We start from the raw sequence: 25,226 nt of genomic DNA on the forward strand, positions 1-25,226 counted from the left end.
GCTCTAGCTGCTGAGTCAAACTGGCCAGGGGTCTCCTTCAGTTTTAAATGATAGTTTTGCAGGGTAAATCGGTGTTGGTTATAGGTCCTTACTGTTCTTCACTTTGAATATTTTGTGTCAATCCTTTCTAGCCTGAAATGTTTCTTTTGAGAAATCAACTGACAGTCTTATGGCCATTCCCATGCAGGCAACTATTTATTTCTTGCTGCTTTAAAGATTCTGTCTTTGTTTTTAACCTATGCCTTTTAAATTATGATGTGTCTTGGTGTGGGCCTATTAAGGTTCGTCTTGTTTTGGATTCTGCACTTTCCAGACTTGTTTTTTCTTCACCAGGTAAGAAATTTTTCAGTCATTATTTCTTTAACTAGGGTCTCAATTCCTTGTTTTCTCTCTTCTCCTTCTATTGTCCCTATGATGCGGCTGCTATTGCACTTCATATTGTTTTAAAAGTCCCTTAAACTATAATCATTTTTGTTTCTTTTTGCTGTTCTGATTGGGTGTTTTCTGCTACCCTATCTTCCTAATCACTGATTCTATCCTCTGCTTCATCTAACCTACTGTTTTGGCCATTTATTGTATTCTCCATTTCATATATTGTATTCTTCATTTCTGACTGGTTGTTTTTCATGGTTTTATGTCCTTTTATATACTGTTGAAGTTCTCACTAAGTTCCATGAGCATCCTTATAACCATTTTGTTTTGTTTTGTTTTGTTTGCTTTATATCTGGTAGATTACTTGCCTTCATTTCATTTTGCTCTCTTTCTGGAGCTTTTTCCTGTTCTTTCATTTAGGGCATGTTTTTTTGTTTGTTTGTTTGTTTTCCTATGTTGGTTGATTGTTTGTGTTTGTTTCTGCATATTAGGTATATCTTTTATGTCTCTCAGACTTGGTAGGGTGTCCTTATGTTATAGGTGTTCTGTGGAATGCAGTAGAAAAGTCTCTTCGATCAACTGATCTGGATTATCTTTGATCAAGGAGAGTTTAAGCAAACCAGCTTCAGCGGACCACTCTTCTCTCCAAGGACATCCCTGGGAAGAGTTTGCCTGGATATCCTTGAAAACAAATCAAACACAACACAAGAAAACTTAAAGAATGTGTATGTTTTCATGTATCTGTGGTGATTCATTCCACAGGAAAAATGCATATTCAACACACTGCCTTATTACATAACTGATCTATTTATTACTGCATACAGATATTCTAAAGTTGGTGAGGGAATGACACCACAAGACATTACAAGTACTTAGTCCTGTGCAGCACCCTGGCACCCCAAGCCCAGTGACCACCACCAACATTTTCCAGCTCCCTTAACTCGTTGGCAGTCTGTGTTTTCTACCTTTTGTTTTTCCAGTTCCAGGACACAAACAATCAACTGGGGGGTTCCAGATAACCACCCTGATTTTCTTCTTTGTGGTCTTTTTTCCTGAAAATTGGGGCCCAGTCCTTGGCTGTATCCATATAATGGTCTTGGACCACAGTAGAAAAAGCACCAAATATGACCATGACTTGCTGTCTAGCCTTAGTCAATAAACCTGTAGGACTTTTAAACCAAAGTGTCCATGTAAACTCCCTGTATCCAGCTTTGTTGAACTGTCATATCAACACGCGTGTGTCTGTTTTACTGTTACAACATTTTATGAATATGGAAGTAAAGGCATTCCACAGGATCATCATTTTTACAAAAGGAATTCTGGTTCTCTTTTCTAAAGAAATGTTGTAGAGATTCTTAATTTGGATCTATTTATTAGTAGGAGTTTTGGCTTTCTTCAGCTGCCAGTGTTTTATCCATCTTTACCATAAAACCTGAAATAAGAGATTTTTCTTTGTTTGCATATGATCCCCTTAGACTCTTTTATATTTGGAAAATTAAAATCTTCCTTTGGGAGAAATTATTGGTTATTCTGCCATAACAGATTATGTATGAACTTGTAGGTTCAGTGGTTCAATACCTGTCTAGTCACTTGCTTTTGTTTCCAGAAGGATTTCTTGTATTGGTGAAAATAAAAATGGTTGGGGAGGAGGAATATTTTTGTTCTTGTTATACCCTGTTTTGAAACTAGAAATCTGTCCTGTGGCATGCAAAAGAAAGCAAATTATTTTTAAAGAAAAAAGAAATGCCCACTGTTTTTTCCAGGGCTTCTTGGCAGACACTCTGGTGCATACCAATAAATACTGACTGTTTCTGCCCCTAGCTAACCTGTTCATAGCTATAAAGTGATCCACAGTTTGTGGTTACCTCTGTTGGAACTGGTGTGTGGGGAAAGGACCAAGCCGCACGCCATGACCAGCTTTCAACAACACCAACCTGGGGGCAGGTCAGCAAAAGTCCCCAGGTACCTTGAGATCTACCTCCCTTTGCCTCCACTTTCTGGATGCCTGTTGGACTCATTCACTGAATGAGCCTGTGGCAGGATTTGAGTTGCATGATGTAGATTCTCAGTCAGTCACCAGGTAGGGGCAAGTGGTATTCACCAGGTTGATACAGGTTCAATCTCGGTGCCAATGCTATGTTTGAGGCCACTCTGCAAAAGTCCCAGGACACACCAAAGCTAGCTATCATGTGCCAGGTGTGCACAGATCTTTGTGGTGGCACAGAGTTTCAAAGAATCATCAAGGTGAGGCCAGCAGAATTTTACAAGCTCAAAGAGACCAAAATTTGGCTGTGTAAAGGAAGGGTTCTGCACTAATTAGGTATATGAGGAAATAATCATCCCTGCCATAGTGCCACATCACTCAGTCTATCCTGTACTCTGTCCAAACCTCCTGGAAGGCCATAGGTCAGCAGAATGGGACTGCCAGGAGTTGGGAGGTAGGGCTGCTCAGAGTCTGGAGGGTGGGGAGACCAGGAGTCTGCAGGGTAAGACTAATGGATCTCTGTAAGGGGGTGGCCCCAGTTAGGCTCACAGGAAGGTGGGAGACATGGCTCCCACCCCAGAGTGACACAACTCAGTCAATGAGAACCTCAGAGTCCTCCCAGACTTTATACCCCAGGTCCAGACAGCTGACTCATACACAGGGCATGAGCTCTACTGGGTGGGGCCACACGGAATCTGGAGGGTGAGACTATTGCATTCCCTCAGGCTGATGTCATATGGAGGGGAGTGTTTAACCCAAGAAAGATGGCATCTGAGTCATGGGAAATAGCCTCAGCACAGCAAATCTGATGGGTATCTATTTAGCTCTCTCCCAGGAGCCATAAACCCTAGTCTCTCCTCACAGGACTTTATTCCACTCCACACTCCCTCCACCATAGCCCAGAGTGAGTGGTTGCAAATGAGATTTTGTGCTCTGGCAATTTAAGAGGGCGCCTTCATTTCTAACAGACTCTTGTCTCTCCCTGGCAGACAGAAACCTCACTGATTTTTACAGCCAGATGTCATGTGGGCACCTCACCCTAACCCTAACCCCCCTCACCCTCCCTCCCCGCCCTGTCCCCAGTTTTGCTGTCCATGTCCATTGTTCATGCATACATGCATATAAGTTCCGTGGCTTATCTCTCCCCCACCACCCACTCTTCTGGGGATTGTCAGTCTGTACCCCACTTCCATGTCTCTGGGACTACCCCGGGGAATGACTTTTTAAAAATATTTTTTAATTTAATTTTTTTAGAGAGAGAGGAAGAGACAGAGAGAGAGAGAGAGAAACCTCAATGCAAGAGCAAAGTATTGATCAGCTGCCCCTTGCACACCACTTCGGGGATTGAGCCTACAACCAAAGCATATGCCCTTACTGGAAATCAAACCAGCAACCTTTTGGTACACAGGACAACACCCAACCAACTGAGCCACACCAGCCAGGGCTGGAATGGCTTTCTAAAGGACCAGCGCTGGCCTGAACAGCATTAGCACATAGAAACAATTTCATGATCAGGCTATAGAAGACACTATTTTTAGTTAATACAGAAATTTCACAAAATTAGTCACATACAGAAAATACAAAAAATAAATTTGTAAATATAAAAAATTCTAGGTAGCACATTATCAGACCGCAATGAAATAACATTAAAAATATACAGCAAGAATGAAACTAGATAATAAACAACAATGTAGAATGTTAAAATTGCTCTTAAGTTACTCCCAAGGCAGGGAGAAAATGAGAGAATATTTTAAAATGAAAATACAAAGAAAGAATTTCATAATATACGAAATGCTGCCAATGTATGGAATAAAGGAGAATTTACCATTGGTAAATACCTGTATATTTATAAGTAAGAAGGAGATAGTGAGAGAAATATAACAACTTTAATCTTTAAATCCCTTTAAAGGGAAAGCACCCCCCCCCCAATATAGAAATAGAAAAAACAAATAAAAATCAACAAAAAAGAAAATACACAAAGGAAGATTTCATAAACAAACTAATAGTTGTTCCTTTGAAATATTAGCAGAATTTTTGGCTGAATGACTTACAAAAAAAGAAAAACACCAAAAAAACTGCAAGTCAGGGATGAAAAAGAGATTTAACAATGACTAGGAGAGAAATTCATAACACTTGGGGTTTTATGCCCCTCTTCTCTGTTTCTATAGCATACTGTGTATATCTCTATGAAGAGTTTTCTTGTGCTATATGTTAATTAGATATTTATCTGTCTGTCTGATTGTATTAGCCAGGCTCCTGGCAGGAAACAGATGGCACACTCCAAAAGGTCTTATTGAAAGGACTAATAAAGGAGTTATTTGCAATAATACCTGCAGGGTTAAGAGAACCAACAAGGAAGGCTGAAGCACACTTTGGCTACCAACAGCAAGAAGTCAATACCTTCCGAGTACTAATGGACAAGGAGAAGAAATGGTGTTAGAGGAACATGACAAGAACTAGAGCTGTGAGAGAAGGGCTTCCTGAAAGGAGCTGTGGCAATAGGTAGAAGCCACCACCAAACACAGCCTAGGAGGCAGGAATCCAGGGGAATAAACATGCCAATTTCTCATACCTCAGGACTTATAATTTCCTGGTATTCCTTCCAAAGATAGGCTCTTACCTGAAACCAGAAGGCAGGGCAGCCTTGGTGATAGAGTCCATATAGTCAGACTCCCAAGGCACAGAGCAGTGCAGAGAAGAGCAGAGTATGAATTGGGGTGGAGCTAAGGGGGCCACAGAGAATAACCCACACCTTTACAATATGAATATGGCGTCCGTGAAAACAGAGACTATGTCTTATTCATTTTTGTACCATCAGACCCAGGAGCAATGATTCAAAAAATATTTTGGCAAATGATTACGTGATTGAATTAAGTAAGTTATCATTCTCATCTATAAGCTAAAGAAAGAGATAACTGAGTAGATAGCTATGAATGAGGATTTATATATACAGATATATATAATACTATTAAAATAATATAGTCACCCTGGCTGGTTTGGCTCAGCGGTTAGAGCATCTGTCAGCCTGCAGACTGAAGGGTTTCTATTCCAGTCAAGAGCATATACCTGGGTTGCAGTTTTGATCCCTGGCCCTGGGCAAGGTAGTGCGGGAGGCAACCAACTGATGTGTTTCTCTCATATTGATGTTTTTCTCTCTCCCTCTCTCCCTTCCACTCTATCTTAAAATCAATCAAAAATATCCTCAAGTAAGGATTAATAATAATAATAATAATAATGTAGTCAATTATACCTGAATAATACTGAAAGAAGAAATTAATAAAATAATATAAAATCATGCACCTGATTTATACACTGAAGAATTTTGCTGAGAAACAATCCTTCTAAATCAGAAATCTGTCCAAAAATACAGAAAAGGGTATACTACCAAACTTGTTTTATGAAGCAAATATGTTTTTATTTAAATGTTCAAAAACAATAGAATCAAGAAAGAAAATTATATGTTAGTTTTATGAATATGGACACAAAAATACTAAACAATATGGTAACAAAAAGAATATAACACAACAAAACTACTGTGAACTAGATACAAAAATGTTATAACCTTAGAAACACTTTTAACATAAAAGATCACATTAATACAAAAATGTTATAAACTTAGAAAGACTTTTAACATAAAAGATCACATTAACAGATAAAGCCTAAAAGTTATATCCATTTATGTCTTCAAAAATATGGGTTGAGTGCCCAGTATGCATCAGATGCTATTCTAGGCACTAGGGAAATAACAGTGAATGAGAAAGGCAAAAAGCCCTGCTTTTTTGGAGTTTTCATTCTCATGGGGGAGAGAGGTAGTAAGGCAATAACTCACAAGAATAGGTTCATATGGTGACAAGTGCTCAGAAGAATATAAGACAGAGTGAGACAAGAGAGTGTGTGTGACCTGAGGTGAGTGGTCACATTAGATAAGGATATCAAAACAAGCCTCTCTAGGGATGTTTGAGCTGATGTCTACTTTTCAAAAGATGGTGAGAAGACATTTCTTAAAATTTAAACCGTCCATTGGTTAAACAAAATACAAAGGCTTGGAAGAGTTTTGTCCTTTTTTTAAAAAAAATATTTTTTTTATTGATGTGAGAAAGAGGAAGGGAGAGGGAGAGAGAGGTAGAAACATCGATGAGAGAGAACATCAATTGGCTGCTTCCTGCATGCCCCCCACTGGGGACTGAGCCCACAACCTTGGCATGTGCCCTGATCGGGAATCAAATCGGCAGCCTCTTGGAGCATGGGTCAATGCTCAATGACTGAACCACACTGGCCGAGCAAGAGTTTTGTTCTTAACAGAATCAATATACATACCTAAAATCAAGAGTGAGAGGCACTGGGGACACTCTATTAAATACATAAATATGACACAGATGTCTCTCTCATCACTCTAAATTAATTTCATAATAAAATAATATTGAAGAAGAAAAAGAAATGAGTTATAAACATGTGGAAGAAATAGAAATATCACTTCACTCAAATGACAGGATAATATAAAGAAGGCTAAGTCACCAACATAGAATTCATTAAAAATAAATATGTTGAGCAAAGTAGTATAATATAACTGACAAAAGTCAGTTGTATCTTTAATAAGTGACACAAAGCTAGACAATATAATGAAAATATATTGTATTTTGTCACAATAATGACAAAATATTAAATATTGGTTATTCACTTAATTTGAGAGAAAATATTGAAAGAAAAATTTGAAACATCAGTAGAAAAAGTAGAGGGAGACATGCATAAATTATGCTATTTGCTGAGAAGAAAAAAATACTAGAGATAACAAATACTGTAAAGATAGCTAGGTTTACACATAAATTTAATGAACAAATGAAAGCCACTTAGAACCTTCACAGATTTTGACAAGTTGTTAAACAAGTCTCCTGGAAGAATACAGTTATTGTAGACTCATTCTTTAAGATTTTTAAACAAATTATCCAAACTATATTATATATTTGGTTTTTAAATGGTCATGAAATATTAATATTCATTAATAGAATTATAACTCAATATATGGCAAACCAGAAACAACAGAGTAATTGATTAATAAATAACTTCTTAATTAATGGATTTTAGTATGGGTAAAAGTATCACAGATTTATATATTAAATCATAAAGTAAAGTAAATTCTAGATAATTGAAAGACTTAAATATAGTAAAAACATCAAGAAGAAAATGCACTGCCATGGCCAGTGTGGCTCAGTTGGTTGGGCATTGTCCAGTGCACCAAAAAGTTGCCTGTTTCCTTCCCAGTAAGGGCATATGCCCTGGTTGCAGACTTGATCCCAGGTTGGGGGCATGCAGGAGGCAACCAATCTATGTTTTGTTCTCACATCAATATTTATCTCTCTCTCCCTCTCCCTTTTATTCTCTCTTAAAATATCAATGAAGAGATAAAGAACTTATATGCATATATGCATAACCAGTAGATACAGACAACAGTGAGGTGAAGGCAGTGGGGGTGTGGCAGTGGCAGGAACAGGAAGGAGGGTGTCATTGGGTCATTGTGGGAAAACAGGAGGGACATCTGTAATACTTCCAACAATAAAGATAATTTTTTTAATTAATAAAAAATCTTTTTTTAAAAAGAACATGAAAATGCACTGATATTTTTACCCCGGCTACAGAAGAGGGAAATCATTTTTTTGATTAATTATTTATTTTATTTTTTTATCGATTAATTTTTGTTACAGATGTTTCTCCATTTTCCCCCACTGATTCCCCCCTCCCCCTCCCTCCCTGCCCCTTCCCCAGATTGTTGTCCATGTCCACTGTTCATGCATACATGCGTATAAGTTCTGTGGTTCATCCCTCCCCCACCTCACCACTCCTTAGGGGATTGTCAGTCTGTACCCCACTTCCACGTCTCTGGGACTACCCCGTTCCTCAAACTGTTATGTTCATTATATTCCACAAATAAGTGAGATCATATGAAACTTGTCTTTCTCTGTTTTGCTTATTTCACTTAGGATGATACTTTCAAGGTCCCTCCATGTAGTCTCAAAGGATAGGAGATCTTTCTTTCCTACTGCTGCGTAGTATTCCATTGTGTATATGTACCATGGCTTTTTTATCCATTCGTCTACTGATGGACACTTGGGCTGTTTCCAGATCTTAGATATTGTAAATAGTGCTGCTACAAACATGGTGGTACATATACTCTTTCTGATTGGTGTTTCAGGCTTCTTAGGGTCTATTCCTAGACATGGGATCACTGGGTCAAATGACAGTTTAATTTTTAAATTCTTGAGGTAACACCATAGTGATTTCCACAGTGGCTGCACCTGTCTGTATTCCCACCAGCAGAGTATTAGAGTCCCCTTTTCTCCATACCTTCACCAACACTTGTTATTTGATGATTTGTTGCTGGCGGCCATTCTGACAGGTGTTAGGTGATACCTCATTGTTGTTTTAATTTGCATCTCTATGATGATTAGTGACATTGAACATTTCTTCCTTTCTCTTGGCCATTTGTATGTCATTTTTGGAGAAGTGTCTATTTGGGTCTTCTGCCCATTTTTTAATTTAGTTCTTTGTCTTTCTTTTGTTTAGTTGTATGAGCACTCTATATATTTTGGAAATTAACTCCTTATCTCATGCATCATTGGCGATTATGGTCTCCCATATAGTGGGATCCCTTTCCATTTTGATGGTTGTTTCTTTTGCTGTGCAGAAGGTTTTTAGTTTGATGTAGTCCGTGTGTTCATTTTTTCCTTTGTTTTTCTTGCCTTAGGTGTTGTATCAGTAAAAATTCTGCTTCGTGTGATGTCTGAAATTTTGTTGCCTGCATTTTCTTCTAGTATTTGTATAGATTCATGAGTTACATTTAAGTTTTTTTAATCCATTTTGAGTTTATTCTTGTGCATGGTGTAAAGTGGTGGTCTAGCTTCATTTTTTTACAAATAGATGTCCAATTTTCCCAAAACCATTTATTAAAGAGACTGTCTTGACTCCACTGTATGCTCTTGCCACCTTTGTTACATATTAATTTAGCATATTATGTTGGGTCAATATCTGGGTTCTCTATTCTGTTCCATTGATCTATCTGCCTGTTCTTGGGCCAGTACCAGGATGTTTTGATTACAGTGGCTTTGCAGTATAACCTGAAATCTGGTAATGTAATCCCTCCTACTTTGATGTTCTTTTTCAAGATTGCTGTGGCTATTCAGGGTCTTTTTTGGTTCCATATAAACTTTTGGAGTGTTTGTTCTAGTTCTGTAAGGTATGTCAGTGGTACTTTGATGGGGATTGCATTGACTCTATAGATTGCTTTGGGTAGTATGGACATTTTAATGATATTAATTCTTCCAATCCATGAACAAGGTATGTGTTTCCACTTTTTTTACATCTTCCTCTATTTCTTTTTTCAATGTCCTGTTTTTTTTTGCTAATAGGTCCTTTACTTCTTTGGTTAAGGTTATTCCTAGATATCTTAATTTTTTGCTGCAATCATAAATAGAATTTCTTTTATAGTTTCTCTTTCATCAGTTTATTATTGGTGTATAAGAATGTCATCGATTTCTTTTTGTTGTTTGTTTTCATCCTCAACCAAGGATATTTTTTTTTATTTTTTGTTCAGATAGAGTGGGAAGAAGACAGTGAAAGAGAGAGAGAGAGAGAGAGAAGGAGAGGTGGAAGGGCCACATCAAGTGGCTGCCTCCTGCGTGGCCCAACTAGGGCCAGTGACAAAATTCAACCGAGGTACGTGCCCTCAGTGTGAACCAAACCCAGGTCTCTCTGGACCACAGGTCACCACTCTAACTGCTTAGTCAGACTGACTAGGGCAGCCATCAGTTTCTTAATGTTGTTTTTCTATCCTGCCACCTTGCCAAATTTATTTATTAAATATGGCACATTTTTTATGGATTCTTTAGCCTTTTCTATGTATAATATCATGTCATCTGTGAATAATGACAGTTTCACTTCCTCCTTTCCAATTTGGATCCCTGTTATTTTTCTTCATGTCTGATTGCTATGGCTAAGACTTTCAGTACTATATTAAATAAGAGTGGTGAAAGTAGACATCCCTGTATTCCTCCTGATATTAAGGAAAATGCTTTTAATGTTTGCCATTGAGTATTATGTTGGCTGTAGGTTTTTCATATATGGCCTTTATTATGTTGAGATATGATCCCTCTATTCACACATTGCTGAGTATGTTTATCAGAAATGGGTGCTGGATTTTGTTGAATACTTTTTCAGCATCTATTGATATATTCATATGGTTTTTATCTTCCATTTTGTTCATGTGGTATATCACATTTATTAATTTGCAAATATTGTACCAGCCTTGCATCCCTCGGATGAATCCCACTTGGTCATGGTGAATAATTTTTTTAATGTATTGCTCCATCCGATTTGCTAGTATTTTGTTCAGGATTTTGGCATCTGATGTGGAAAACTAACTGGGTGGAGATTAGTGGTGAGCAGGCCACATGGAATCCACAGCATGGAGTGCCCATTTCCTTGGAAATGCTCACGGGTAGAGAGAAATGTCAGGCTCTTTAGGATAAGCTGCAGTTTGCTCTCCAGGCATATCAGCAGATTAATATTTGTGCTTTGAAGGCCTGGAAAGAGCTCCCAACAAAAGGGGGAAAAATCACTAGATCTTACATCCATAAGGCAAGGACCTGAAGAGCCATATTAATATTTTTGTAGCTCAGTTGCTACAGGCAGTTGACAGAGTAATAAGTGATTCAGAGGCTGGCACATTAATAGTTAAACAGCTTGCCTATGAGAATGCTAATAATCCCTGTAGGGAGGTGCTGCACCCTTACTGTGAAAAAGCTAATATATCTGAATTCATCTGCATTTTTCAGATATTGGGTCTTTCCAGATACAGGGGGCTGTAGTTGCTGAGGCTTTGAAAGAAGTTCTCTTCACTGGTAGACAGAAGGAAAGCTGGGGTATGTGCAGACAGTAGGTGGATTGAGCAAGCTCTCAGGTTTATGTCAGGGGAGGGAGTAGGAAAGTTGTAGAGGGTCTATGCAAGTTGAAGAAGGATTATGTAGAAGAGGAGGAGAATAAAGAGATAGAAGAACTCACGGAAGAAAAAGAATGTAAAAAAATACAAGTGGATGATGATGAGGAGGAAGTAGAGAAGGAGGAAGAGTAAGGAAAAGAGGCAGAGTCTGAGGGAGAAAGAACAGAAACTGAAGGTGCTGTAAAGAATGATAGAGCTGTAAATCAAGTGAGCAGCTTAGAATAGAAAGTAAGTGAGGATAATGAGCAAGTGTCTGAAGAAAAAACAAATGAAGCCTAATAGATTTTTTTAGAAGGAAAATAAATTCTAACTAGTAATGAAGAGTTATATCATCTATTTACTAAATTAAGGGAGGTCATCTAGTCACCAAAATACCCATACTGTATCGGCCATATTCATGCCCACTCTGGACTCCCGGGACCTTTAGCTGAAGGGAATGATGCTATTGATCACTTGCAGGTGCACACTACAATTTCCAATCCTCTAGCCTTAGCTCAGCATTCTCATTCTTTGAACCATCAGAATGCAGCAGTGGTGCATAAAGAATTTAAAATCTCTAGACAGCAGTCTAAGAAAATAGTAAAACAATGCCCAGCATGTGTAATTCATCTACCAGTACAGTCATCTGGAATTAACCCTCGAAGATTAAAACCAAATCAAATTTGGCGAATGGATGTTACTCATGTTCCTGAATTTGGTAAACAGCGCTGGGTTGACGTATCTGTGAATACTATCTCCCGTTGCAACAGTTCAGTCTGGGGAAAATGTTAAGCATATTATAAACCATCGTCTGGTCACTTTTGCTAGACTGGGGAAACCCCAGGAAATAAAAACTGACAATGAACCACCTTACCCCAATTCTGCCTCTCAAAATTTTGCTTGCGGGGGATTCCAAAATGGCGACAGAGTGAATGAAAGCTATACAGTGCATCTCCCAGGACTAAACTGGAATTATAACAAAAGTAAAGACAAATCATCAGGAAAAAGCAACAGAAAAGCAGCTTGGAGGACCATATAACCAGGGACTCTGACTCAGTTCTGGTAGGATTTCAGAGGCATGAGAGGGGGGCTGGGAGCCCACAGAGAGCAGTGGCCTTAGCTGTGAGTAGCACCCTCGGGCTTATACTCCTAAGTGGTTCCACAGCGCAGAGCCAGGACAGACACTAAAATAGCCAAAGCCACTCACCTTGGGCTCCAGCAGAGGGAGGGTGGACTGGACTGGAACTGTGTGGGGACACTTGGAATTTGGAGGGCACACAGAGCTTAGGCTGAGTTGTGGCCATGAGGACAGTGGTCATCTTACTCCTTCCCAGGGCTCTGGGGAGAGGCAATGGCCTCTCCCTTGGAAATTCAACCCCACTGGTGACCATTGAGGCTCATAACAACCAGCATCTGCCCCATCCTCTGGAAATCCCCTTATGCTGAACACCTGAGGGAGTTTTTCATTCAACTGAGAGACCAAGGCTCTTCAAGTAACTGCAACTAATAGCCTCCATGCAAAAAGCTAGAGAATAACTGAACTCTTCCTGGGCTTGCAACTCTGCCCAAGAAGGTAAGACTTAACAGTGGTGTTTAATATGGGTCCTCCCATGCTCATCCAAACTCAGTAGAAGGTGCCACAAACAGCAGAACACCAACACCCACAGGGAAAATTTGGCAGGCTCCAAAGCCCACAGAGATAGCCAAATGATGAAACAAAGAAACAAATGCCAAATGAAAGAACAAGAGACCTCTACTGAAGATGAGATAAATGAGGTGCAGTTAAGCAAGTTAACAGGACTAGAATTCAGAGACATGATCTTGAGGAAGCTCAACAGCATGTGTAAGGACATGAGCACCATGAGTAAAGACATAGAAATGCTGAAAATCTACCAGTTGGAAATTAAAAACCACCAAGAAGAAATAAAGAATGACATATCAGCAATAAAGAACACATTGGAAGGTCTAAACAGCAGAGTAGAGGAAGAAGAGGACCAGACCAGTGAATTAGAAGACAGGGTTGAAAAAATCACCCAATCAGAAAACCACCAGGAAAAAACAATTAAAAAACAGGAAGATAGCTTAAGAGAAGTGTGGGACAACTTGAAACATAATAATATTCACATCATAGGAGTCCCCCAAGGGAAAAAAAAATGAGCAAGTGTTCAAGAATATATTTGAAGAAATAGTGACTGAAAACTTCCCTAATTTGGTGAAAGAAGAAGGCATTCAAGTTCAAGAAGCACAGAGAGCCCCAAGTAAGAATAACCAAAACAGGCCCACACCAAGACACACAGAAATCAAACTGCAAAAAATTAAAGACAAAGAGAGAATCCTAAAAGCAGCAAGAGAGAAGCAACAGGTTACCTACAAAGGAATCCCCATAAGGTTCTCAGCTGACTTCTCAACAGAAACACTACAGGCCAGAAGGGAATGGCATGAGGTAATCAAGGCCATGAAAAACAAGGATCTGAATGCAAGACTACTCTACTGAGCAAGGCTATCATTCAAAATACAAGGACAAATAAAGACCTTTCCTGACAAAAAAAAAAGTCTATGGGAATACATTAGCACCAAACCAGCACTGCAAGAAATGTTACAAGGACTGCTGTAATTAGCAGGAGAAATAGAAAGAAAAATATACCCTCACTAAACAAAAATGGCAATAAAAAAGTACATATCAATAATCACCTTAAATGTAAATGGATGAAATGCTTCCATAAAAAGACACAGAGTAGCTGATTGGATAAGAAAGCATGACTCATCTCTTTGTTGTTTACAAGAGACCCACCACACTACAAAACACTCACATAGGTTGAAAGTGAAGGGATGGAAAAAAATCTTTCAAGCAAACGGAAAGGGAAAAAAAGCTGGGGTAGCAATACTCGTATCTGATAAAATAGATTTCAAAGTAAAGGCCACAACTAGAGACAAAGAAGGCCACTACATAATATTGAAAGGACTTATCCAACGGAAAGCTATAACCTTGATAAACATATATGCACCCAATGTAGGTGCACCAACATATATGAAAAATATTCTGGAAGACTTTAAAAGAGAAATCAATAGCAATATAATCATAGCTAGGGGCTTCAACACCCCACTCATATCACTGAATAGATCCTCTAGACAAAAAAAAAATAGCAAAGAAACAGAGACTCTAAATGAAACACTAGATCAAATGGATTTCATAGATATCTACAGAGAATTACACCTCAAAACTACAGAATTTACATTCTTCTCAAGTGCACATGGGACATTCTCAAAGATAGACCATATGTTATGGCACAAATTAAGTCTCTACAAGTTCAAGAAGACAGAAATCATATCAAGCATCTTTTCAGATCAAGATGGCATGCAACTAGAAATTAATTGCAACAAGAACATGCAAAGACATTAGAACACATAGAGGCTAAATTGCATGTTATTGAACAATGAATAGGTTACCAAGGAGATCAAGAAAGAAATTAAAAACTTCCTGGAAACCAATGAAAATGAACACACAAAATTTAAGGGATGTAGCAAAAGATGTTCTGAGACGGAAGTTCATAACACTACCGGCCTATCTCAATATACAAGAAAACATTTTAATAGACTATCTAACCTCACCACTTAATGAACTAGAAAGAAAACAAAATTAAAACCCCAGAGCAAGTAGAAGGAAAGAAATAGTAAAGATTGGAGCAGAAATAAATGACAGAGAGAACAACAACAACAAAAAAAACCAATTCAAAGGATTAATTAAACAAAGAGCTGGTTTTTCGAAAAGATAAACAAGATTGATGGACCCTTAGCTAGACTCCCCAAGAAACAAAGAGAGGGAACCCAAATACACAAAATCAGAAATGAAAGAGGAGAAGTAACAACCAACACCACGGAAATACAAAAGATTGTTAACAGCTACTATGAACACTTATATGGCAACAAATTTGATGATCTAAGTGAAATGGACAAATTTCTAGAAACACATAGTCTCCCAAATCTGGACCAGGAAGAGATAGAAAACTTGAACAGATCAACAACAACTAAGGAAATTGAAGATGTAATCAAGACTTTCCCAGCAAACAAAATCCCAGGCCCAGATGGCTTCACGGGGTAGTTTTACTGAACATTCAAAAATAAAACTAACACCCATTCTTCTCAAACTATTTCAAAAAATTCAAGAAGAAGGAAGACATTCAAACTCGTTTTATGAAACCAGCATAATTCTATTTCGAAAACCAGAAAAAGACACTACAAAGTAAGAAAACTACAGGCCAATATCCCTGATGAACATAACCGCCAAAATCCTGAACAAAGTACTAGCAAATCGAATCCAGCAATACATCAAAAAAATTATTCATCATGACCAAGTGGGATTCATCCCAGGGATGCAAGGCTGGTACAATATTTGCAAATCAATAAATGTGATACACCACATAAATTAAATGACAACAGAAACAAAGGAGAAAATGAGCACATGGGACTACATCAAACACAAAAGCTTCTGCACAGCGAAAGATACAATCATCAAAATGGAAACCAACCCACTATATGGGAGAGGCTAACTGCCAGTGATATATCAGATAAGGGGTTAATTTCCAATATATGTAGAGTGCTCATACAGCTCAACAAAAGGAAGACAAAGAACCTATTTAAAAATAGACAGAGGAACTAAATAAACACCTCTCCAAACAGGACATACAAATGGCTAAAAGACATATGAAGAAATGCTCAACATCACTGAGCATCAGAGAGATGCAAATTAAAACAACAATGAGGTATCACCTCACACCTGTCAGAATGGGCGCCATCAACATATCATCAAACAACAAGTGTTGGCGAGGGTGTGGAGAAAAGGGGACTCTAGTACACTGATGGTGGAAATGCAGTCTGGTGCAGCCACTATGGAAAACAATATGGTGCTACCTCAACAAATTACAAATTGAACTTCCATTTGACCCAGTGATCCCACTTCTAGGAACATACCCTAAGAAGACTGAAACACCAATCAGAAAGAATATATGTACCCCCATGTTTGTAGCAGCACTATTTACAATAGTTAAGATCTGAAAACAGCCCAAGTGTCCATCAGTAAACAAATTGATAAAAAAGCAGTGGTACATATACACAATGGAGTACTATGCAGCTGTAAGAAAGAATGATCTCTTATCCTTTGAGACAACATGGAGGGAACTATAAAGTATCATCCTAAGCGAAAAAAGCCAAATAGAGAAAGACAAGTGTCATATGATCTCACTTATTTGTGGAATATAATGAACATAACAGTCTGAGGAATGGGTTAGTCCCAGAGACGTGGAAGTGGGGTACCGACTGACAATCCCCAGAAGAGGGGATAATGGGGGAGAGATACACCACAGAATTTATATGCATGTGTGCATGAACAATGGACATGGACACCAAAGCTGGGGACAGGGCGGGGATGGAGGGGAGGGCGAAAGCAGTGGGGACAAAAAAAATAAACATCTGTAACAAAATAAATTAATTAATTTTAAAAATTTTGCTTGCAATGTAAAATTCGACATAAAACAGGAATTCCTTATAACCCTCAGGGACAAGCAATAGTAGAAAGAGCTAACAAAACTTTTAAATTATAATAAAAAAAATAGGGAGATACAGTATATGTCTTATTCCCCGAAATCAACTGAACCATACCTTATATACTTTAAACTTTTTAAATTGTGATGCCAATGGCCTTACTGCTGCTGAGTGCCATCAGGCAACCCAGGTGCAGGCTTCAACAAGGCTTTTGTACTGGAAAGACTTCCAGCTAGGTAAGTATAGTTGGGGCAAATTCCTATTGGACATGTTTCCCAGACCCTCCTATAATAAATTCAGCTACTTGGGATGGAGGGTCTGTGCCTGTTTTTACTAATAATTTAGCTCAAAATACCTGTTCTGCTTTACACAATCAAATAAATATTGACACCTAATTAAAAACAAAATTAAATGCCTTGGAAGCTGCATTTACTGGGCTAGGAAATCAAGTTGAGAGCATCAAAGCTAAACAAAGCTTGCTTTGCCATGCTGCTTACAGTTTTATCTGTGTTAATTCAGTCCCATATAATAAAACCCAGTGGAACTGGGACAGAGTTAAGTTACATCTGTAAGGAATATAGACTCATAATATCAGTCTTCATTTGCAGCAACTGCATAGACATATACAGAATATTCAAAATAGCCACGATGATATTGTTAATCCAACACAACTGGCTAAAGAAATTTTAGGTAAGCGTAAAGGTTTCAACCCTTTCAATCTTCTTAAACATACTGCATGGTACTTGTTTGGATTTGTTATTGCTCTGATAATTCTGTTTTGTCTCCTGTCAGTCAGCTGCCACATCTTCCTAACCCAACTCAAAAGAGTCAGAGTAGGTGTTCACCTCATGCATTTAAAGACAACAAAAGGGGGAAGATTTGAAAAACAAACAAACAAAAAACAAAAAGGGGGAGATATAGAAGGCCGCTGAGCCAGGGCCTCTTGTGCCTGTGGTGTTTGCACAAACTCGCCCAGGAACATTTAGTCTCAAGGCCACTTGTTGACCCTGCATGCTGCCAAGGCCCACGCAGGAGTCTTCTGAGCCCTGGGCAAGAATGTATCAACAGTCTGGACCTTGAGCTAAGAGGCCAATGGAAATATCTGGTGTCTGAAAACAATGAAACTTTCAACCTTCTTCCCCTTCAATTGGCTATATAATAAAGTTGCTGAGCTAGCTCGGGGTTACTGTTTCTCCACCAGAGAGCAGTGTCCCACCTGGCCCCAGCTTTTCTATCTGTAATGTCTATGTGTCTTTTTAGTCTCCTGTCACCACTCCTCAGGTCTGGTTAGACTGGTCATGCAGGTTGCGGCAATTACTGGTCTGTTCAAGTTTTCTATCTCTTCCCAGTTCAGCTTTGGGAAACTGTGTTTCTAGAAATTTGTCCATTTTGATTATATTGTCTAACTTGTTGCCATATAATTGTTCATAGTATTTGTTAACTATCCTTTGTATTTCTGTGGTGTCAGTTGTTAGTTCTCTTTTACTTCTGATTTTGTGTATTTGGGTTCTCTCTCTTTGGTGAGTCTAGCTAAGTGTCCATCAATCTTGTTTATCTTTTACAAAACCAGCTCTTTATTTCATTGATCCATTTAATTTTTTTTTTTTTTTTGGTCTTTATGTCATTTATTTCTGCTGTGATCTTTACTATTTCCTTCTTTGTACTTGCTCTGGGGTTTTTATTTTGTTTGCTTTCTAGTTCATTAGGTGGTGAGGTTAGATAATCAATTAGAGATTTTTCTTGCTTCTTGAGGTAGGCCTGTAGTGCTATGAACTTCCCTCTCAGAACTGCTTTCACTGCATCCCATAGATTTTGTGTGTTGTGTGTTCATTTTCATTGATTTCCAGGAAGTTTTTAATTTCTTCCTTGATCTCCTTGGTAACCTATTCATTGCTTAAGAACATGCTGTTTAGCCTCCATGTGTTCAAATGTATTTGCATGTGCTTGTTGCAATTGATTTCTAGTTTCATGCCATTGTGATCTGAGAAGATGCTTGATATGATTTCAATCTTCTTGAACTTGTAGAAACTTAGTTTGTGCCCTAACATGTGGTCTATCTTTGAGAATGTCCCATGCCCACTTGAGAAAAAAATGAATTTTGCAGTTTTGGGGTGTAATTCTCTGTAGATATCTATGAAATCCATTTGATCTAGTGCTTCATTTAGAGTCTGTTTCCTTGTTAATTTTTTTGTAGAGGATCTATCTATCCAATGATGTCAGCGGGGTGTTGAAGTCCCCTGCTATGTTTGTATTGCTATTGATTTCTACTTTTAGTCCTCCAGAAGATTTTTAATTTATTTTGTGCTCCTGTATTGGGTGCATATATGTTTATCAAGTTTATATCTTCCTATTGGATAGATCCTTTCAATATTTTGTATTGGCCTTCTTTGTCTCTAGTTATGGCCTTCATTTTGAAGTCTATTTTACCCCAGTTTGTTTGTTTGTTTCTTTCCATTTGCTTGACAGTTTGTTTTCCATCCCTTCACTTTCAACCTATGTGAGTCTTTTGTTGTGAGGTATGTCTTTTGCAAACAACATATATATAAGCCATGCTTTCTTATTCAATCAGCTACTCTGTGTCTTTTGATAGAAGCATTCAATCCATTTACATTTAAGGTGATTATTGATATGTACTTATTTATTGCCATTTTGGTTTACTGTGGTTATATTTTTCTTTCTGTTTCTACTAAATAAAGCAGTCCTTTTAACATTTCTTGCAGTGCTGGTTTGGTGCTAATATATTCCCTTAGACTTTTTTTTTTTTTCTTTTTTGGTCTGGGAAGCTCTTTATTTGACCCATTTTGAATTATAGCCTAGGCTGTTGTGAACAATGCTGAAATGAACATATTATTGCCAACATCTCTTTTGGATACTGATTTCATTTGTTTTGAAATAGACCCAGAAGTAAGATGGATGGATAATGTATTAGTTCTATTTTTAATTTTTTAAAAATCTCTATACTGTTTTGCATAATAGCACTACCAATTTACATTCCCAACAACAGTTCACAAGAGCTCCTTTTTCTCTACATCCTCCCCAACACTTATTTTCTTTTGTCTTTCTGATTATGGAATTTATAACAGGTATTAGGTGATATGTCATTGTGGTTTTGTTTGCATTTCTCTGGTGATTAGTTAAGTTGAGTGCCTTTTCATATACCTATTGGCCATTTGCATTTTTGAGAAATGTCTGTTCAGGTCCTTGCCCATTGTTTGAGTTATTTGATTTTTTGCTGTTGAATTGCATGATTTCCTTATATACATTGAATTATTTCCACTTTTTAGCTATTATAAATCATGTTTCTATAAACATTCACATATGAATTTTTGTGCAAATATGTTTTCACTTTTCTTGGATATGTAACTAGAAATGGAATTTCCAAGTTATAACTCTGTTTAATCATCTGTGATACTGCCAGACGGTTTCCCAAAGCAGCTGCACCATTTTTCATTCTCACCAGCAGTTTAGGATGGTTCCAATTTCTCCACATTGTTGCCAACATTTATTATGTTGTTGTTATTATTATTATTATTATTATTGTCATTCTAGTAGGTGTGAAGTGGTATCTTATTGTAGTTTTTACTTGCATTTTCCTAATGGCTAATGATGTTGAACTTCTTTCCAGGTGTCTGTTGACCATCTATATATCTTTGGAGAAATATCTATTTACATCCTTTGCTCATGTATTAATCTAATTGGGTAGGCTGTCTTTTTCTTTTCTTTTTTCTTTTTTCTTTATTGATTTCAGAGAGAGAGGAAGGGAGAGGGAGAGAGAGATAGAAACATCAATGAGAAAGTACATCAATTGGCACCCCCTGAATGTGCCCTGACAGGGAATGGAGCTAGTGACCTCTTGGGGCATGGGTTGACACTCAACCACTGAGCCACACTGGCCAGGCCTGTTTTTTTTTTAATCAAGGATTTTTTTTTCATTGAAATTAGAGAAGGAGGGAGGGGGAGAGAGAAAGAAACATCGATTGGCTGCCTCCTGCACTCATACCAGTAGGGGCTATGAACTGAACCTGCAACCCAGGTATGTGCCCTTGACTGGGAGTCAAATCCATTACCCTTTGTTGCACGGGCTGAAGCTCAAACCACTGAGAAACACTGGCCAGGACAGGTGGGTTGTCTTTTTATTGTTGCATTATAAGAGTTCTTTATGTTCTCTGGATGTTCAATCCTTATCAGATGAATTATGTACAAATATTTTCTCCCACTCCGTGGGTTGTAGTCTCATTTTCTTGACTGTGATCTTTGTAGCACACAGTTTTTAATTTTAATGAAGACCAATTTATCTATATTCATTTTTTGGTGCAGCTGTTTAAGTTCTAATTAGACAAAAAATGGGTTATTCAAAACACTTAGATAAAAATGACTGCTGGGAATAGCAGACTAGAGACTATATCCTGTACAATGCATTAGAAGTTGGTTAGTCCTGGCCTATGCTTGAGCTACAAATGAGACTTTCTACTCTCAAGATGAATCCTTTAGTCTATTGCATCTGTTCTTTCAATAAGTATGCCCTAGATACTACTACATCTTAAGCATTTTGCTAGGAGCTTGGACTGCAAAAATCAAAGATAGTCCTTGTCCTCAAGATGTTGAACAAAATGGGACATGTGTAACCTCATAATTGTAACAGTAGGTATGATGAGAACCACTTAAGAGGCTGTGGAAAAGTTCAGATTATGGAGCAAACATGTATGATTGAGGGTTTTCATAAGTGCTACTTTGGCTGAAAACATTTCAAACCACGGGGGGTAAAAATAACCACCACTAAATCAAGAAAAAAACCATAGCCACTGTATAAACAAGTTAACGGAATGGTGAAATGGGGGGTGGGGGATTTTCTAAATCCTCTGTCTTAATTCAAATAATGCAGGAATGTTTTGTTTGTTTTTCTTTTTTCCTGAAACACACACTCTTCATTTAAATCTGTATATCTGAATTGGTGCAACCAAGTATACATTATTATACTCACTGGTGGTGAAAAATAGCCAATCCTTTAAAAATCATTCTTCTTTAGTATAAAGTTAAATTTACCACTGGTACCATCTGATTTTTGTGTTTAAAAAGATCTCCTTGAATGAAAGCTAATGGACCCCTGGAGTTCAAGTATTCATTCAACAAACAATAATGGGCTTCTGCTGTGTATAGTCAAAGTGGGAATAAATGGGAGAGAAAAATAATTATGAATAAGAAAGGCATGTTTCCATCCCTCTAAGAGCTCACAGTCTGGTGGAGGAGATAGGCATAAAAGGCAATTGCAATACAATGTAATAGGGAAACTACTCTGCGTGTGTGTGTGTGTGAGAGAGAGAGAGAGAGAGAGAGAGAGAGAGACAGAGAGACAGAGAGAGAGAGAGAGGATAGAACCCTAAAAATGAATAGGACTGCCTGACCAGTATGGCTCAGTTGGTTAAACATTGCCCCATGCACCCAAAGTTTGCTGGTTCAATTCCCAGAGTATATACTTGGGTAGCCAGTTTGATCGCCCATCCGGGAGTGTATGGAAGGCAACAAACCAATGTTTCTCTCTCACATCAATGTTTCTGTTTCTCTTTTCCTCCCTTCCTTTCTCTAAGCATGTCCCTGGGTAAAGATTTAAAAAAAAATGACTAGGAGTTATCCAGTGAAAGGCAGGAGCTGGCAGCAAGAAATTCCAAACTGAAAGAAAAGTAATGACCAAGAAAAAAAAAAAGGAGAGAGAGAATATAAGGTCATCAAGGAATGGAAAGATTAGGCAATGCAGGGTAGGGAAGGGAAGGGTGAGGGAAATGAGAGATAAAGCTGGAACAGAAACATATCATGGCGGCATGATAATAGGGTGAGACATGATCATTTTTTTTATTTTCAATTACCTGGTAGATGTGAGAATATATAGGAAGAAAACAAGAGAGGAGGCTAAGAAACTTTTTCTATTGAATTTGTATTGATTTATAAGCAGGATGGTATTGACCTTAGGCAGGCAGCCAGGAAAATAGAGAGAGAAGGTTAGTAGATTAGAGAGATTATTTAAGAGGTAGAATCAACAAGACAGTGTGATTAATCAGATATAGTGGGTGAGAAAGTGTTTTAGAGTTCTCCAGAGAAACAGAACTAATAGGATACATATAGATATATAAGAGGAGATTTATTATAGGAATTGGCTCATGTGATTATGGAGGCTGAGATATGCTATGCTGTCTGCAAGCTAGAGAACCAGGAAAGCTGGTGGTATAATACAAATCCAAAAGACCAAGAACCAAGAGCTCCAATGTCTGAGGGCAGGAGATAATGGACATCCCAGCTCAAGAAGAAAGAGAGAGAATTCACCCTTATCTGCCTTTTTGTTCTTTTGAGACCCTTATTTGATTGGGTTGTGAATGGATCTTCTTTACTCAGTCTACTGATTCTATTGACCTTAAACAAATAGACAGTCAGATATTTTTCCAACAAAATGGGTTTATTCGGGAACAATAAAAAATTGCAATCTAGATATGTGATCTAATGATGAACCATGTGCAAGTTCAGAGAACAAAGAACAAAAATGTTCTTTCATGGAGGAAAGAGGGAGTTCAGAGAGGCTGTTGTAAACAAATAGTCCATTAGAGGAAATTGGGAATTTGAAGTGTAGTGACTTTTCATTGGCTGAGTGGTTGCAGGTTTGGGAGATTTCCTTCCTTATCAAGTAGTTGAGTAGAAAACCATCTTTTTGTTGGAGATGGACAGTTGGTCTCTTCCTGTTTGGGGTAATTGATGATGGGTGGAAAGGTGTGAGAGTTCCTCCTACAGGCCCTCCCAGCTTCAATGTAAATGAGGTTTCTCTTTATTAATCTCCACAATTAGAATTCTAATCTCTTCTGGAAAAACCCTCACAGAAATACCTAAAAATAAGGTTTTACCAGCTGTCTGGGTGATCCCTTATCCCAGTGAAATTGACACATAAAATTATTCATCAGAGGGAGAGGGAGAGGAAGAGGAAGAGAGGAAGAGAGAGAAATAGAGTAAGACATCTCATTTGATACTCAGAATGAGGCTTCCAACAAGTAATGGTCAAAGTGCAAGGGAGACACGAAGGTGTTCATGATCTAGTTCCTGTCCTCAACGAGCTGTTAATCTCACAAGCTAGCATACACTTTGTCTAAATGCAAATTAGAAAGGTGCTCCCTCTAAACCATGGCTTGTCAGGTGAATTTCAGCCCCTATCTGCCCCCACAGCCAGGCACCTTAATTCAGAGCATAACAGGAACAACTGTATTTGGAAGCTCTTCGGTCAGGGAAGAAGCACAAACCACTAAAATACAGGGTTAGAAGAAATTTACATTGTATGTGCAGTATGTAAAGAACTCAAAAGAGAAGGAATGAACATGAAATGGAAGTGGAAATTGAACCTGGCCTGGGGGGCTGGGTAGGATTTTCATAGATGGAGATGAGGATGGGTGGCTCTTTCCAGCTATCTTTTCATCGCAGAAGTCCTTCTTTGAGAGTGAAAAATATTGGCTGGGTTGTGCACATACACATACACCCATATGTACATGCATGTGCTTACACATACATATTTGCATGCACACAAATTGAAAACCCCATAGTAGTTCTCCTTCCTCTTTTCTATCCTTCCCTTCTAAAGCACTTTCTAGGAAAACACATGCTTTATATAGGAAATAACAAAAGGGCTACTTTAGCTGTTAGCCATTTAGTGATCCCTTAGGATATGGCAATATAAGACAAAACTATAACAGTCCCACATATGGTCTTGAATGCCAGGCTGTGAAGTTATGAAGTTGGTGGGCAGTGGGAGCACTAGACTCTAGTGACTAGGGAAATGCTACTCTCAACGTAGTGTTTCATCTGCTGGTGTTGTTTAGAATGAATCAAAGAACCAACCTGGGCAGAAATGTTTTATTCAATATAAAAACATATTTCCACATAAAATCTAAGTTAATCTATAATGTGGAGGAAAACAATAGTTACAGAGACCCCAGTAAGACCAGTGAAGATACTTGTACTCTCCTCATGTGTAAATGTGTTTGTTGATTAACATATATGAAAAATGCTTCCATTAAAAATTTAATAAAAACCCCAAGAGTCAATGCTGTAGGAGCCAGAGAGACTACCTCTTCCAAGTGATTTTTTTTCCTTTTAAGTGAACAACAAAATCATTACCTTTTCTTTCCTCACCTGATATTTTTGGAACATCCTATGTACCAGTTGGTTTATGTATAATTTCATGTTAAATCTTCTCCGAAACTTTTCTTATTTTTCAGAGGAAACTAGGACTCAAAGGACAGTAGGACCTCCCCTAACACTACCCAGCTATTAAGGGACAGAACTGGGATTCAATCCCCAAACTGTTTGACCACAAAGTTTATGTTGTACTCCAAT

This window comes from Molossus molossus, unplaced genomic scaffold (genome assembly GCF_014108415.1).
Source record: "Molossus molossus isolate mMolMol1 unplaced genomic scaffold, mMolMol1.p scaffold_m16_p_2, whole genome shotgun sequence".
In the NCBI taxonomy this organism is placed as follows: domain Eukaryota; kingdom Metazoa; phylum Chordata; class Mammalia; order Chiroptera; family Molossidae; genus Molossus; species Molossus molossus.